At 39.1% G+C, this 6,767-nt stretch overlaps 1 pseudogene across 1 annotated transcript; it reads right to left on the bottom strand.

Annotated features, from left to right (window-relative positions):
* Positions 1-3,173: 3,173 nt before the first annotated feature.
* LOC108287420 lies at positions 3,174-5,772 on the bottom strand (annotated as a pseudogene). Its single transcript, XR_005196507.1, has 3 exons — positions 5,682-5,772; positions 5,489-5,595; positions 3,174-5,092 (listed from the first exon to the last, which is right to left on the bottom strand). The product of XR_005196507.1 is annotated as a double-strand-break repair protein rad21 homolog (transcript).
* Between the last annotated feature and the right edge of the window lie 995 nt (positions 5,773-6,767).

A 6,767-nucleotide genomic window follows, 5' to 3' on the forward strand; every position in this document is an offset into this window, starting at 1 on the left:
ATTTAGACCAATGGAACAGAATAGAGAACCCAGAAATAACCCAAATACTTGAAACCAACTGATCTTCAACAAAGCAAACAAAAACATAAAGTGGGGAAAGGACACCTTTTTCAACAAATGGTGCTGGGGTAATTGGCTAGTCACATTTTGGAGAGTGACACTCGATCCTCATCTCTCACCTTATACAAAAATCAACTCAAGATAGATTAAAGACTTAAACCTAAGACCTGAAGCTATGAAAATTCTAGAAGATAACATTGGAAAAACCCTTCTAGACATTGGCTTAGGCAAGGATTTCATGACCACCAAGTCTCCAAAAGTAAATGCAATAAAAAGATAAATAGCTGGGACCTAATTAAACGAAAGACCTTTTCAACAGCAAAAGTAAGTTAGCAAAGTGATCAGACAACCCACAGAGTGGGAGAAAAGCTTCACAATCTATACATCTGACAAAGGACTAATTTTCAGAATCTACAATGAACTCAAATCAATAAGAAAAAAAAACAATCTCATCAAAAAGTGGACTAAGGACATGAATAGACAATTCTCAAAAGAAGATATACAAATGGCCAACAAACATGAAGAAATGCTCAACATCACTAATGATCAGGGAAATGCAAATGAAAACCACAGTGTGATACTTCCTTACTCCTGCAATAATGGACATAATCAAAAAATCAAAAAAACAGTAGATGTTGTTGTTGGATGCAGTGAACAGGGAACACTTTTACACTGGTGGTGGGAATGTAAACCAGTACAGCCACTATGGAAAACAGTGTGGAGATTTCTTAAAGAACTAAAAATAGAACTACCATTTGATCCAGCAATCCCAGTACTGGATATCTACCCAGAGGAAAAGAAGTCCTTATTCAAAAAAGATAACTTGCATATGCATGCTTATAGCAGCACTATTCACAATTGTAAAATCGTGGAACCAAGCCAAATGCCCATCAATCAACAAGTGGATAAAGAAACTTCACTAATTAGCAGGGCAGGCTGTCAGCTTTGGGATCAGCCCCATGTGAGGTCTTAAGGTCTTCTTAGTTCTGTTCTGGCTATACACTTTGCCTTGGCCTGTTTTTTTTTTTTTTTTTTCCCCAATTCCCTTGAATGCACAACTGCTTACAAATGTCTGAATTTCCTAAAGAGCCTCACCCCTGCTTCTCTGAGGTTGGGCTTAGATGTTCTATTGTATTCCTCTACCTCTGATCTCTTGCTCCAGGTGTCTGTGAGTTTGTAGACCTCTTGCAGTGTTCATGAGTAGTGCCCACCATTTCCTGTGGCTTTTCCTGAGCCTGAGGATCCAGCCATGCTCCTTTTCCCTGTCTGAGCTCTGAATTAGGTAAAACAGAGACCGGTACCTCATGCAGCCCCTTGACAGGTTAGAATGTTGCAAGTAAAGTCCACTCTCCTCTCTGGGGTTCCAGGGAGAGAATTAGCAGCAGGGCTGCTGCTTCCTCAGGTGTGCCAGGAGGGAAGGATGGGCTACAGTCGAGTAAAAATTTCACAAAATGTCTTACCATCTGATTGTGCCTTTTTCTTGATTAGGTGTTTGCTTGGTTGCTGTAGAACTTTGACATTTTAAGACTTCGTATAAAGTTAATGTAGCCAGTCTACAATAGTTTTTTTTTTTTTACAGCTTATAACACAACTTTTATTGGAAAAGTTATACATAAAATAGCATCAACTATTTTCAAGAACAGTATTTAACCCAAAAGCAACAAAAACCAGACTAACAAAATGTGTATCAAGAAACTAATGACCTTTCTAAAATCAAACATTCAATTATCTACATTGTCTTTTTACAAATGCGGAAAACTCCATGGTTTACAGGCACATCATATTGAAAATAAAGCTGCAATAGAATTTTTTTTACAATTAAACTCTCAGGAAACTGAATCATTAAGACAGTAATTATGAGTTTACAAATTTAAAACATTTCACATAATTTTAAATTGTGGGGTATATACTGAAGTCTGAGTTTCAAGTGATTTTTTTCCCCACAAGTGTCAACATTTAAGCTAGAACTTTCAGTGTCAATTTTGCCCTAGAAAGTTAAGACATATTCTGATAATCATAATAGTCACATGATTTCTGATGCTATCTGATCTGTTAATATAGACCTTTATTTGGATGTGTTTTTCTTCAGTTTATTACAGTAAACTGGATATAGGATTTCATTGCAAAGCTATTAAAGTTCCAAACACAGGAGTGTGCAGCACTGGAAGAGGAGATCAGTACTAAAACTTATAAAAAATATCAGAGAAGCCATTAGTTTTTACAGCATTGTCTGCTTAAAGGTTAAGTTGACCTGGTATGTAATTTCCCATCAGTCTGTCCTTGTAGTAGGCAGGGCACTTTCTGTCTTCATGATCTGAATACTCAAATATATCCAAACATCTTTTTAAAACTTTGATTTATAGCTTCTAGAAAGTTATGTTTTTTGATCGTTGCTCTACTCTAATCAGGCCTATTTCTGCTCATTTTGGAGCCTCAGTAAAATGACAGATTTTGGGGATAGCCAAGTTCATCAGAAAGACTCAAATGGAATGATTTACAAAATAGAACACTTTAAACCAAGTGAGTCCTATCTTTTCGTAGCTGAAGGCTATCAGTCACAATACAATTTCACCTACATCTTTGCTCATCAGGATATTACACTTAAAACAAATCTCAAGAGGATGAATTGTTACTTCAGGTACCATCTCTAAGGAGAGTGGTTAACAAGAAGATTGCCAGTGCTACTGATGGAAAGGCTTTTTTTTTCTCGTCGAAGACTCATACCATAGTTTTAAATTAAACTGTCAGGCATTTTCTCAGACAGGTTTTCCTGTTTAATGCAGTAATGAACTAAGATAAAAATGACTTTCAACTGCCACTCAAAATTATTACGTGCACCAATATTGCACACATCTGTTCTGAACTGTTAAAATAATCCTCTGAGTCCTTGGGGTGCTGTTTTCTCCATCAGAACACAAACAACCTATCTAATCACTTTCCCTCAAAGATGAAATTGACAAATTTAACATACTAGAAAAAAATGAAGAAAGAAAAAGGCAAATATTTTGTATAGACAAAAATCTTGTTTTCTCAAAGGGTTCTCTATACCCTACACATGAGGGCAATTTGTAAGCACTAATGAAATGAACACTAGCTATAATGCATCTAGCTCTTCATAAAATATGGAACTTTGGTCCAGGTGTTGGGATGATGTCACTGTATGGTTCTTCATGCGTCAGCTCAATAGCTTGCTGCTTTCTAAGAACTAAGAAGCTGTCGAACTTTGTGGCAGCTTGTTTTCTGTTTGTGTTTTGACATAACTCAAGCAAACTGATAGATTCAGCTCCCGTTTTAGCAAGAGCTCACTGAAGACCATGAAGCATCTGCTGAGTCCTTTTCTTCCATCTTCTTTCTTCCTGATCTTGATTACCCCCTGGAGTATCTTCATCCTTTTCCTCTTCATCATCATCTTTTTTTTTTTTTTTTTCCTTTTCTTTCTCCTTCTCTTTTTCTGGCAGAAGTTCTAACTCTGGTATATTAGCTGACAGATATCTGGTATTAGCTGACAGATATTTGGAGGTTCTTCTAGGGGAAGTTCTACAGGCAGTATTTCCTCTTCTCTACCTGCTGAGGAGGCATCACAGGCTCTGGGTCAGTTTGTCCAGCTTTTTGCTTAACTCCCTGAGGTGGTGATGGAGGCATAGTTGACACGTCCAGGTTTGTTCTGCTGGCTTCCATTACTGACTCCTGGAGGCGGCTTGGCTCTTCCAAAATAGGGTCATCGATAACATCATGCTGCTGGTGTAACTGTTGCTGGTCCTCTCTAGGAACCTCTGGATTTTCAAGTTCTTTGAGGAACTCCTCCAAATTATCTGTCTCTTCTTTCCTCCTTTTTCTAAGGTCTTCTGGTACAAGTGGTGTAAGACAGCATGTAAAGAACTTCAGTAGTATGTTATTCCGCAAAGGCTGAGCAGGTAAAGAAAACAGTTTTTTTTACTCCTCCTGTCTCTTTCCACATCACCTATTTCTTGGTAGGTGGTGCCAGACCCAAAGTAGTAACAATATCAGAATAATCACTAAGTTGGGCTCTGATTATCTTGCTATCCAAGTCTTTGATACTGTCAACAATTAGCTTCCTCTTCCTCTTGGCTTTTGTTTCTTTAACAGTTACAGCAATAGGTTCCAATGCAAATGCTTCTTCCTCATTTGTAACAGGTGTTGTTTGATCATAGTTGGCTGGTTCAACAGGATCCTGAATCAGGACCATCAGGCCCACCCATTGATACATTATCATCCTCATCCATATCATCATGTGCAGGCTGCTCTGGCAACATCACCCCTGCCTCAGAAAGGGCAGGGGATCATCAAAGATACCACCATCATTATTACTAATAAGTTTGTCGTCTAATATTCCACCATCATTTCCTTCTCCAAAATTGTTGTCTTTATATTGGTCTTCATATTCTAAATGGTTAATTTTCTCATTCAGATTGCTGATGCTCTGTTCAGATGCTAATATGAGGTTAGAAGCAGTAGGGCTTACTAACATGTCATCATCCACAAAAGCACTGCCTTCTTTCATTATCTCACGATCATCCATTCCAAAAATCACCAAAATAATTTTCTTGTAACATACTGATATTCCCAACTTCTTCTCTCATGTTTATCTCTTCCACTCTACTCTGATCCAAGCTGAACTCCTGGGCCTCATCAATGTTATCTAAGTCAGGCAACGGTTGTTCAAAGTCATGAAATTCTTCAAGTAAAGTAATAGCGTTATAAGCTCCTCCCCAATTTTTCTCAGGTCAACAACACCTGTCCAGAAAGCCATCTTTATCTTAATGAATGCTTCATTACAGTCTGAAAGAAGGTATTTGGTTTTCCTGTTCAAACTAGTCCCAGAAAAAGATATCCTCATGTCTGTAATGCCATCTTCACCTTTGGTGAGATGATATTCTCCACACTGCTCTCTAAATTACACTGAAACACATGAGCTTTGGTTAGCTTCTTATCCCAATGGGCCACTAGCCAAATTTTGGCCAGAGGCCCTCTTACTGAGGACAAAATGTGCATAGAACGTTGTTCTGGTTGGCTATGAAAATAGAAGGAAACTTTGCTCTCCACTGGGCGTGGGGCAGGCTAGGTCCCGTCTGTATTATTTTTTTAATGTTTTGTCAATTGAGAAAAATGATGAGCTAAGTCCCAATAACTGTAGGAGGTTTATTTGCCAAAGTTAAAGACATGCCTGGGAGACAGGTCTGTGCCTTTCTGCGAAGATGATTTTGAGGACTCCAAATTTAAAGGGGAAAGGGTGGGATGTTGAGAAGTATACAATTTTCATGTATGAGGGAAGTAGGGGAAAATAGTCATTCATGCCTTTGTCTGGTTTAGTGAATCTGCATTTTTTTATATAAGATGACATAAATGGCCACTTTGTAGATGCTGCCATTGCCAGGAGCCCTGTACTATCAGCCATGGTCAACCCCACCGTGTTCTTCAATATCACCGTCAACAGCGAGCCCTTGGGCTGTATCTCCTCCAAGCTATTTGGAGACAAGTTTCCAAAGACAGCAGAAAACTTTTGTGCTCTGTGCACTGGAGAGAAAGGATTTGGTTATAAGTGTTCCTGCTTTCACAGAATTATTCCAGGGTTTATGTGTCAGGGTGGTGACTTCACATGCCGTAATGGCACGGTGGCAAGTCCATCTGCAGGGAGAAATTTGATGACAAGAACTTCATTGTAAAACATACAGGTCCTGGCATCTTGTCCATGGCAATTGCTGGACCCAACAGAAACGGTTCCCAGTTTTTCATCTGCACTGCCAAGACTGGGTGGTTGGATGACAAGCTTGTGGTCTTTGGCAAGGTGAAAGAAGGCATGAATCTTGTGGAGGCCATGAAGCACTTTGGGTCCAGGAATGGCAAGACTAGCAAGAAGATCACCATTGCTGACTGCGGAGAACTTATTAAAGTTTGACTTGTGTTTTATCTTAACAGACCATTCCTTCTGTAGCTCAGGAGAGCATCCTCCATCCCATTTGCTTGCAGTGTCCTAGAATCTTCGTACTCTCACTGCAGTTCCTTTTGGGTTCCATGTTTTCCTTGTTCCCTTCCATGCCTAGCTGGATTGCAGAGTTCAGTTTATGATATGAAATAAAACTAAATAAAAAACAAACAACAACATAAAGATGACATAAACAAAAGGGGCAGAGGAAAAATGTGGGGAATCTGCATTTTACATGAAATAACATAGACACAATGGGGCAGATGTAGTCAGATATGCAGTTATGTCTGGTGGGTTAGGGGGTTGGGGGGTAGCTGCACTGTAAAGATAAGCTATCAATTTGCATTGCCATGATGAAACCAACAACTCACTAGGAATTTCTTTGTGGGCAAAATATGGGGGAGGTGTGTAGCTTTTCATCTTGTAGCCAACTTATTGAGAAACCAAAAAGGGAGGCAGGTTTGCATGACCCAGTTCCCAGTTTGATTTTTCCCTTTGGCTACATGAGTTTTGGGGGTCCTAAAATTTAATTTCCGTTTACATTTCCCCTGTTTTTTCTTTAAAATACTTTGGAGAAAGCATTTTAAAAGGAATATGTGTTCCTGGCTTCAGGTTGCTTTTTCCTCCCTTTTTTGATCTGGTTTCTTGTTGCTGGGATAGTTTATTTCTAGAAGTTTAGGTCCCACGTTGCCAGGAAGGCTCATTCCTAGGAAGTCATGCCAATCGTTGTTAGGAAGGTAATTCCTAGGAAGTCGTGTCCCAT

Source organism: Cebus imitator, unplaced genomic scaffold, assembly GCF_001604975.1.
Source record: "Cebus imitator isolate Cc_AM_T3 unplaced genomic scaffold, Cebus_imitator-1.0 Scaffold343, whole genome shotgun sequence".
NCBI classification, from domain to species: Eukaryota; Metazoa; Chordata; class Mammalia; order Primates; family Cebidae; genus Cebus; species Cebus imitator.